This window comes from Diabrotica virgifera, chromosome 1, assembly GCF_917563875.1.
Source record: "Diabrotica virgifera virgifera chromosome 1, PGI_DIABVI_V3a".
Lineage (NCBI taxonomy): Eukaryota > Metazoa > Arthropoda > Insecta > Coleoptera > Chrysomelidae > Diabrotica > Diabrotica virgifera.
In genome coordinates, this window is record NC_065443.1 from 177,917,589 (window position 1) to 177,928,941 (window position 11,353).

Consider the following 11,353-nt stretch of genomic DNA (forward strand, 5'->3'; position numbering starts at 1 on the left):
TAGATAATGACGTAACTAAGCAAAATGTCCAGGGGCGAAACGCTGCGTGGAAGACAAAGGGGTGGCGAGCAGAGGTAAATATAAAAATTTTAAGGGGTTTTTTGTGACGTTCGTGATCGAGATAGTCCACCAAAATTTGGGAATAATTAGATAATGACGTAACTAAGCAAAATGTCAAGGGGCGGAACACTGCGTGGGGGACAAAGGGGTGGCGAGCAGGGGTGAATATAAAAATTTTATGGGTTTTTTTGTGACGTTCGTGATCGAGATAGTCCACCAAATTTGGGAATAAGTAGATAATGACGTAACTAAGCAAAATGTCCAGGGGCGAAACGCTGCGTGGAAGACATAGGGGTGGCGAGCAGAGGTAAATATAAAAATTTTAAGGGGTTTTTTGTGACATGCGTGATCGAGATAGTCCACCAAAATTTGGGAATAATTAGATAATGACGTAACTAAGCAAAATGTCAAGGGGCGGAACACTGCGTGGGGGACAAAGGGGTGGCGAGCAGGGGTGAATATAATTTTTTTTTGGGTTGTTGTAACGAATTGGTTTTCTGTTTGAGTGGGGTAGCTTAATAAATGACTAAAGTTTTTCGGAAATAGGCTAGCTGGTAATTCAAGAGACTTTATCAGTAGGGCTCAAGGGAGGATTAGGCCAATTTGCATGCCCTACTAAGACGGTACCTAATGAAATACGTAAATGATAAAGAAAATAAATTAGTATAAGGGGTAATGAAAAGGAAGAGAACTACTGACCGAGAAGATATTACTGAGAACGTATGCGGGCGCCAGGGAAGGATTGAATGAATTCTTCGCCGAGTGACTTGTATTGCTGCACCTAACTAATACTATTAATAGATACTATTAAAATGGTAGGATAATAAAACATATAAGTATGTACAACCAAATTTAATCAAATAAAATACCTATAGCCCCTATATACAATTTTTACACAATTAGCTAAACTACCGGACGTACTAGGCTAGTACGTTCCTGTCGATAACGCAGGTTTTACAATATGAAAAATATGTAAGAAATTAATTCTATCAAACAGTGTGTACAAACTTATGATTAATGAGGGATACAAGATTGGCTGACAATCTCGTATCTGATCGGAAGTGACAATACCTGACCGATGAAATAAATTTTATTAAATAGGTTATAAAATAAGGTTCTAAACTCCCGAATATTGTGCACAACACTCTTACAACAAGATGGTTTACAACCTTCAAACTATTGTAAACAAATGATAAAAACAGTGGAAAGATTAAATTTATCGAAAATATTGAATGTTATTAGGTTAATTATATTTTAAGAAAAATGAAAATATATTATTATTAAAGTAAGTTAACAGTTATTGACAAAAAGAGTAAAATTTAAAGGTATTATTAAATAAATTGACATGCAAATTTTAATTATAAAACCTGTTGCTTCTACACAAGTGAAGGTGTGTTTCTCATCCAGCCTCCTTCGAGGGTGATGATCGGAAGAGACCCAAGTACGGTATTTTCCAGGTTTTCCCAACCTTAGGGGTGGAGGGTACTTGTCTCGACGAGGTACTTCCTAGTACCAGAAACTCAACAAAAATTCCATGCAAAAAATCCAACAAACTTGACCCAAAATTCCCAACTTATTATGTTTCCATTTAAAAGAAAAAATTACTGACAACTTGGACTCCTTCTTCTCCAATGACTAAAAGAAAACAAAACCGGTGATTAGCTGGTTTCTTTTTAGTACATATGACAGGGGGCCTTTACAAAAAGGTATAAAACCTTATCCGAACTTGACAGGAAAAAACTAAAAAAAGTGACGTTTTGATGTGTATACGTGCCATATCATTGACCTTGGTACGACTTTCACTTGAAATAGGCTTTTGAACACATGTAAGGAAGTATGTATTTGAAGAAATAAATTTTAATATTGTAATAAAAGATTACTTTACAGAATTAGCTAAATGCGAAAATGAAAATGTCATGGATTTTTAAACTTATTTGGAGTGAAAATGTAATTTTCAGAATTTTTTTAATCTGCAGAACATAGATTAGACGTAGTGAAGCATGGAAAATCTACTTATTGAAGTGTAACATTTATTTTAATATGATATAAATCTCGTATTAGGAAAAGATGGTATGGTTTTTTTAGAAAGGGAAAAAAATAGAAAGATATTTCTACATACCCGGTGATGCTGTAAAAAGCAACGAAACTCCTCTCCTATACTTCACCAAAACCAAAAAAAAACCACAACTTCTAACTTATATTCAGCATTCACATAAAACCAAATTTTAACATAAATTCTATTCTAGATAGAATCACCGGTCATTGGAGATGCGATTTCTACCAAATCCTTCGAAAGAGTGAAGCCTTTCACTTCTGTCAACCACGTTCGGCGGAAATTCCTTGACAGATTGCCAACTTAACAATTCCAATGTTACCAGTTATTCCATCAAGTCGCACCGAAAATCAACGCAACACTTCAAACAACTCGCTGTATAGTTGGTTGTATACCTAGTTCCTATCGGAATAAATATTTTAGTAACGATTAGAACGCTTATCGTTACATTGTGACGTTCGTGATTGAGATATAGACCAATTAAGTTAGGTTTTTACTCGATATAACTGAAAGAACAGGGTTTGATAGTTGAAATGTGTAGAATGAGATGTTCCATCTTGGGATTCATCAATTTTTTTTGTGGAACAATTTTTAAATTAAATTAACAACAAAAACGTCAAACTTAGTTTTTGCTCATAACTTAAAAAACTTGTTTATTTAGAGTTTTGACGTTCACAGGTAACTTTTTCAGACAAAAAATATACATAGAATGAGATACGCTAAATGAAAATCGGTTAATAAATAAAAAAGTTATTGCAAAACGGCCGACAAAATCGCTGTTTTTGGATATTGTTAATAACAATTTTATTGCTGATTAAAATTTGTTTAAATGTATATAAACTTGAGGGTATTATAGCGTTTGAATGGTGTGCAAAAAATGGTCTAGATCTGTTAAATAGTTTTTGCGAAATTGAATTTGTTTATAAAATTTTTTGAAAAACGAGCTAATTTCTGAGTCTGGTCCAGTTAATTTGGCTGAATGGATTTCAATGATCTGGGGCTTATTTCCTTCGTTAAGATGAAATGTATACTAATAGCCTATGAAAAAAATTTAAAAAAAAGTTACATTTATGTAATCAAAATTATTTGTTAATAAATAGCACTTTTTAAGCTTATAAACAATTACAAAACTCCGTGGAAATTAGATTAAATTAAATGGCAATAAAAAATACGGAAAGCTGATTAAAATACACAACTTAAAAAAAATTAAAAGTCATACCACCCTGACTGACTTTTTTTTTAAATCACTGTTACGTTACTTAACAACATTAAGAGCTGAAATTAACCAGTCTTTTATAAGAAAAGACAAAGTTTTCAACAAAATTTTTAGCTAGAAAAAATATTACAAATTGTTTAAACAGAAGTGTTATAAACAAAGAGTATTTTGCGTTCCGAGTAAAAAATAGTGGACGTAGCGGCTGGCGTAGCCGAATAAGACTGAATTCGCGCGCTATTACACTAATAGCCGGTATAGGTGAAATTTGCTAGTCATTTTAGGCACGATAAGAGCCTAAACTTAAATAGTAGAACCTAAAAGTAAATGTATGAACACTATGCCGTCACGTTTTAGTGACGCACATGCGTCGACAGTGGCGCATCAAAGTTTCCACTTATGGACAGGATAAATAAATTAAAAGGTACCCCCTCTCACTAACAGAATTCAATTTATTTCACTTTTTAAGTTCTATGTGATTAACAAATGAGACTTCTTCTTCTTTAAGTACCGTGCCCAAATTTTAAGGCGTGGGTAGCTTCCATAACAATTTGCCGATATCGTTCTCGATCTTGTGTGGCATGTAACAATTGATCTGCTGATAAGCCAGTCCATTGACGAAGGTTTCGGAGCCATGAATATTTCTTTCGACCAATTCCTCTTTTTCCGTCGATCTTTCCATTGAGTATTAACTGCAGCATCCTGTATCTGCTACCTCTCATTCTATGCTCCAGATATTCAAGTTTTCTCTTTTTTATCATCTTCATTAAGTCACCTTCGCCTTGACCTACTCTGTTTAAGACTTCTCTGTTTGAAATGCGTTGAACCCAAGATATTCTGAGCATTCTACGATACGACCACATCTCAAAGGCTTCTAATTTGTTCATCATGTTAACCTTCATGATCCAGGTTTCACATCCATATAGTAATACAGGATACACATAACATTTTAGGAACTTGATTCTTAGTTGTAAGTTCAGCTGAGAGTTGCTCAGAATAGATCTAAGTTTCATAAATGCTCCTCTTGCAATTTCTATACGAGTTTTAATTTCTTCATCCGATTTAGTGTCTCGTTTATCCAACATCCTAGGTATTTAAAATGGTTAACTTTTGTTATTGATTCATCATTGACAATTAGTTGCATAGGGCCGACGTCTTGTTTACTAACCACAAGTAACTTTGTCTTTGTTGCATTTATGTTAAGTCCGTTATTGGAGCATTCTCTAGCGACTCGATCTATAAGGAATTGAAGATCTTCGATATTTTCAGCCATGATCGCGGTGTCGTCTGCATATCTGATGTTGCTAATAGTTTCTCCCCCGATTCGAACTCCACATTGTCCTTCCAAGGCTTCATTAAAAATTATTTCTGAGTATACGTTAAACAAAGTTGGGGATAACACACAACCCTGTCTGACACCTCTTTGAATGCAAATTTTGTCTGTTTCTTTGCCGTCTACCAGAATAGAAGCTTCTTGATACCAATATAGATGTTGTAAAAGTCTCAGATCTTTATCGTCTATTCCAATCATTTCTAGATATTCAAACAACCTATTATGTTGAACTCTATCAAACGCCTTCTCAAAATCTATAAAGCAGACGTAAATTGGTTTCTGTACTTCCCATGATCGTTGAAGTAATGTTAACATTGAGAACAAAGCTTCCCTTGTTCCCAATCCTTCTCTGAAACCGAATTGTTTGTTTCCCATTGTCTCTTCACATTTCTGCTTGATTATATTAAGAATTATCTTAAGAAGTAGCTTGAGAGAGTGGCTCATGAGACTAGTAATACTTAATAACGTAATTTTAACCCACCACCCCTTCCCCACCATCAGGGCCAGGTTTCCCATAAGGCCGACTAGGCCTGAGCCTAGAGCGCAAGATTTTGAGGGGCGCAAAATTTCAGATGTTTTCAATTCAATGGGACAGAAATTTGAGGGCGACTAATGAAAACGCGGGGGAAGGAAGGAATGCCGAGACGCGAGAAAACAAACAATACGTCAATACCACGATGATTCCTGTACTTACACTGTTACACTTACGCTACCTATCGGTAGGAGTTGCCTTGCGTTGCATGGAATTGAAGCAATCGCGTTTGGTGGAGTGTGAAGGTGGGAATATCAACATTCTCGAGTTATTTACGCGTTACTTTTGATTAAACGTCGATTCCATTATATTATTTGCTTCTCGGGACAAGTTAAGCACTGAGCTACGTAAACGCGCTGATAAATATAGTGACATTCATTCAATTTTTGGGTTTTTTGAGAACACTGACTTACAGACCTCCGATGTCATTACAGAAAAAGCTAATCACCTAGTGACCTTATACCCAAATGATCTCGAAATATCATTAACTGATGAATGTTTTTATCTGCAAGCTTATTTGGGCCAATGTGAGCCATCGCTTTGGGAGATAACAGGTGACCAAAAAGTGAAAAAAACCTCAAGTATTTCCGGACTCTAAATTTCTTTATGAAAATGGTGCTCTAGAAATGTGCCCGAACATTGACATAGCACTCCGTATTATTCTCTCCTCACCTGTCTCAAACTGTTCCGGAGAACGCTCATTTTCAACCTTGCGACGCGTCAAGAATTACCTTCGGTCAACAATGGGAACTGAAAGATTGACAGCGTTATCCCTTCTTAATATTGAGCAGCGCATCACCAAAAGAATTGCGTATGAAGACCTCATTGATGATTTTGCCCGTCAAAAAGCTAGGCGTAAAGCAATGTAACCTTGGTGATTGGTGAAACAATGGTATTTTCTTCTTTTTTTGTTTGCTTGTTATTATATTAATACTCAACTTATGCCAGAAATGGTCTTAATTTTGTAAGATTGAAAATAAAAGCTTTCGACGATTCCTCTTTAACTTGAGTCATCCCTCCCTTTATTTTTTTTTAAATGAGTGTTTCATCACTGGGCAGGGGGCCAGCTACAGGGAGAGGAGTGGATGAGGGAGGCAGGGCGGTAAAAACAGCTGGGCCTAGGGCGCTAGTAGGGGTAAACCCGGGCCTGCCCACCATCAAAATGGGGGCCAAATGCCAATGGATACAAATGGATAACTCATGGATTTTTGGGGTTTCTGAACATAAATACGCCATCAGAACACACACCGGAGCACCTGGTGCCTAAGGCACGTTATCTTTTGTAGTTTCGATAGTTTTCGGTACTAAATTAGTGCAAACGCATTACTCTTGAGTTTTTGGGGTTGCTGAACATGAATATGCCATTAGACCCAACCCACACCGCATCTGGTGCCTAAGGCAGGTCATCTTCTGGAGTTTCGAGTCTTTTCGGTACTAAATTGATGAAAACGGATTACTCATGGGTTCCTGAGGTACCTGAACACGAAAACGCCATCAGAACAGACACCGAAGCACTTGGTGCATAAAGCACGTTACTTTTTGGAGTTTCGAGAGTTTTCGGTACTAAATTGATGGAAAATGGATTACTTTTTGGTTTTGGGGTTGTTGAACACGAATATGGCTTACATGAGGAATTCTGGAGTATCTTGTGATTACGGTAATTACTAATAACGTCAACGCATAATAACACTGATATAAAAAAATAAATAGATCAACATAGTAGAGTTCGTATTCCGCAAACCCAAAAACCCATGAGCAATTCGTTTACATCAATTTAGTACCAAAATTTTTCTAAACTCCATAAGATGATATACCTTAGGCGTCAGGTGCTCCGGTGTTTGTTCTGGCGGCGTATTTGTCTTCAGCAACCCCAAAAATCCGTTTGAATCGATTTAATGCCAAAAGCCCTCAAAACTCCAGAGGATAACGTGCATTAGGCCCAGGTGCTCCGGTGTCTCTTCTGATGGCGTATTTGTGTTTAGCAACCCCAAAAACCCATGAGTAATCTGTTTGCATCAATTGAGTATCTAAAACTTTTGAAATTCCAGAAGATGAAATGCCTTCGGCATCAGGTCCTCCTGTGTTTGTTCTGATTGGGTATTCGTGTTCAGCATCCCCAAAAACCTATAAGTAATGTGTTCCTATACCTATAAGCAACGTCCCTTGCAGTGACCTTGGGCTCCAGGTGCACAGTTGGTCGGTTCTGATGGTATATTCGTGTTAAGCGACTTCAAAAACCCTCCAGTAATCCATTTGCATCGATTAAATGCCGAAAACCCTCGAAACCCCAGAAGATGACGTGCCCAAGTAGCGACCCTGAGCACCAGGTACTCCGGAGTTCAGTTCTGATATCATATTCGTGTTTACCGACCCCAAAAAACCCGTGAGTAATCCGTTTACATCAATTTAATGCCGAAAACACTCGAAACTCCAGAAGACTACGTGCCTTAGTAGAGATCCAGGGCACCAGGTACTCCTGAACGAATTCAATTCTGATGGCATACTCGTGTTTAGCGATCCCAGAAACCCGTAAGTATTCCGTTTGTATTAATTTAATACGTACTGAAAGCACGCGTAAGTCCAGAAGATGACGTCCCTTGTAGTGACCTTGGGCACCAGGTGATCCAGAGGTCTGTTGTGATGGCATATTCGTGTTCAACCACCTCAAAAACCCCCGAATAGTCCAGTTGCATCAATTTAGTGCCGAAATCCCTCGAAACTCCAGAAGATGACGTGCCTTAGTAGCGACCCTGTGCACCAGGTACTCCGGAGGTCAATTCTGATGGCATATTAGTACTTAGTGACCCCTAAAACCGGTGAGTAATCCGTTTGCATCGATTTAATGCCGAAAACCATCGAAACTCCAGAAGATGACGTCTCTTGTACTGACCTTGGGCACCAGGTAATCCGGGGGTCAGTTCTGATTGCGTAATCGTATTCAGTCACCCCAAAACCCCCCAAATAATAAATTTTGTTCCTTAGTATTCTGATTTTGACTTTATTTTTATATTTATGCAATTTTGGATGCATTTATGGCACTTTACAGTGCAATTATGCATTTCCACCCATTTTTGAATAGTTAACTTTTTCCTGATGTCAACCTGAACATAATGCAACTGCAAAAAAAACTATACATATACAACCATCTCCCTCTACAACTTAAATCTGCAACATCTTTCCCCAAGTTCCGTAAAATGACAAAAGGCTATCTATCTGAAAGACCATATTATTCAATAACAGTGTTTCTTAACCAATAACTAAGAAATTACAGTATTCTTATTTATAAGTAGAATTTTAATCTATATTTGAGTGTCATATGCAGCAGCTTAACTTAACTTATTAAATTTCTTAAGGTAGATTATGCAATTTGCAATTTTTTTAAAATTGTAACATAGTTACTGTTTTTTGTTTCACTTCATTATATTTTATTTATATTGACGATTTATATAATTTTAGTAAATTGTATTTGTTATTGTTTTTATTTATGCCTCTTGTAAGCTTTGTCTATAAAATTGTTAAATTTTTCATGACAATAAAGCATATTTCTATTCGATTCTATACGAAACGCTCGTTTCATTGTAATTGTAAGTTGTTACAGTAAACTTGTTACAAGTGGTGTACAGTCGGAAAAATGAAAGAATACCCATGAACGAACATATAAAACACGCTGTATTTTCCTGTCACCGTGTCACAAAGAAAATTTCCCAGCGCAAGTACATGTAATAATAATTATTACATTACTTGCGCTGGCCAATTTTTTGTATGACACGGTGACATGAAAATACAGCGTGTTTTATATGTTCGTTCATGGGTATTCTTTCATTTTTCCTACTGTAGGTGTGAGGAATTTTTTTTAATTAAATTTACGCTGTATTTAAACTGCCGTCAAACGGTCGTGCACTAAAATGCCATTAACAGCTATCGCGTCATTCTTATGATGCGTTTGACGGCATTTTCTTCGGCTGCCGTTCGCTTGGAGGCTGGCCATCTTAGTACCTATCAATTTCTGATAAATAATTTATTAATATTAGAAGATTTTCTTATAAACGAAAATGAAAATAAAGTGAAGTATTAAAACGTATTTTAATTATGGGTAATGATAAATACATAATTAAATTAGTCTTTATTTATTGTAAAACCTGTTGTAAACTAAGAAAAAAAATAATTATAGAAATTTAATAATTTCTTCGGAATGGAACCCTGGATTTATTTGGAAATGTTTTGGGGTTCCTTTTCTTTTTCTTTGGTAATCCTATTGCTGTCAGGCCTTTTCCTTTTGGGCGTCCTCGTTTCTTTACTGCCACTAGTATTTTAATTGTCGACAAAGCAACATCGTTCACTTAAAGAAATGTTATAAAAAAATTTTTACCAATTTCACAAAATGAAATAAAAAGTGAAATATAATCAAAAGTCATGATAAAACCATTTAGTATTATTTGAAAGTTCATTATTTATTAAATTAAATTTATTCAAAGGCAGAAACCCAAATAAACTCCAATTTGGTTAACAGTGCCGACGTTGTATCTATTGATAATCATTATATGCTTACTTTTGAGGTATCATGATTGTGCTGAGTTTGAATTGACGTTATTTCTAACGCATTTCCATCTAACGACGCCTTGAATCGTACATGTACTGAGCAATCTTCTTTAAATGTCCAAGACTGCCGAATTTTTTCCCACCGCTCTTGAAGTTCCTTCCACCATGATTGCATGCATAAACAAGTTGATAATAAATTAAATAGCTTTCTATCGGCCTCTTAATTTTACTGCTTGCAATAGTACGTGTATCTCGTTTCCAAAATGTGATAAATGTACTTTTTCCAAGTTTCGAGATGGCTTTTTTGCATCGGCAAATGAGGAAAATGTATCGCCAACTTTTAACATCATTGACATACCAATACTTAACCTAACTAAAGCAAACCGCACACCAAAGAAACATGAAACGTAAAACACGTTTCATGAAAATAAATCACAGGTAAACAAATCTTGAAGTCCGCCTACCAATGAAACGAGTGTGATTCATGCTCATAAAACATTTTTATTTTCGGAGAGTTTCATAAATGGCCGGATGTCTATTTGTTTAGCAGTGTTTTATTTCCATGAAACGTGATTTACGTTTCATGTTTCTTAGATGTGCGGCCCGCCTTAAAGTACCAATATTTAGAAAACGAACGGACGCCCAATAATGACACTTACCTAAGTCATTCAAGTTTTTCAAATTTAAACTTATTATTCTCTCAATAATTAATAATTAGGTACAAATATAACGCTTGTAACTATTTATACTGAGACGGGCACTATAATAAAATAAGGTAAGAGAATCGTCAACTCGTGCATTAACTCACCACGTGTATATTATAATATGCTGAACTGCAAGTGAAAGCGAACGGCAACCGAAGAAAATGCCATCAAACGCATCATACGAATGATCATAGCTGTTAACGGCATTATAGTGCAAGACCGTTTGACGGCAGTTTAAGTACAGCAATAAATTTAATTAAGTTTAAATATAAATACAGTGGAACCCCGATAAGTCGGCCTCCGATAACCCGGAAGTCCGGCTAACCCGGACCAATTTTCATCACACAAAACAAACATTTTTTCGCTTTGACTGAGTTTTTTTACCAAGAAATAAACAATACTCTATACAAATGTACGAAATTTAGATGTACTGTGCATTCGTATTTCATGTTTTTGCAATTATGATCAGATCAGATCAGAGGTCAAGCATGTCTGAGTGAACAGCGACTAAACGAGCTTTTACTTTTTCGGTGTTTTAAGTGGTATTTTCGATATAAAACTTATTTGTTTTTGGTTGTACGTGGTGTTTGTTATTAATTGAAAGTCTAGGATATAAAGTGATATCCCTAAAGAAGCTGCAAAAGGTAATTTGACTTGCATCTTATTTGATACCGACTCACATATATTCAAGCCATAGTTGCCAGCTAGTTTAGAAAATCTCAAAATATGAGTAAAATAACTAGAAGCACGTCTATATCTGAGGATAGTATAATCGATGCTGTGATTAATAAGTATATATATATATATATATATATATATATATATATATATATATATATATATATATATATATATATATATAATAATAATAATAATAATGTTTATTTACTTTCAAAATAACGCAATGGAAATACACTTA

At 35.7% G+C, this 11,353-nt stretch overlaps 1 long non-coding RNA gene across 1 annotated transcript; it reads right to left on the bottom strand.

Moving 5' to 3' along the window:
- Window positions 1-897: 897 nt before the first annotated feature.
- LOC126878904 (uncharacterized) lies at window positions 898-8,500 on the bottom strand. Its single transcript, XR_007695867.1, has 2 exons — window positions 2,180-8,500; window positions 898-1,695 (listed from the first exon to the last, which is right to left on the bottom strand). It is a non-coding gene; the product is annotated as an uncharacterized LOC126878904 (long non-coding RNA).
- Window positions 8,501-11,353: the final 2,853 nt, after the last annotated feature.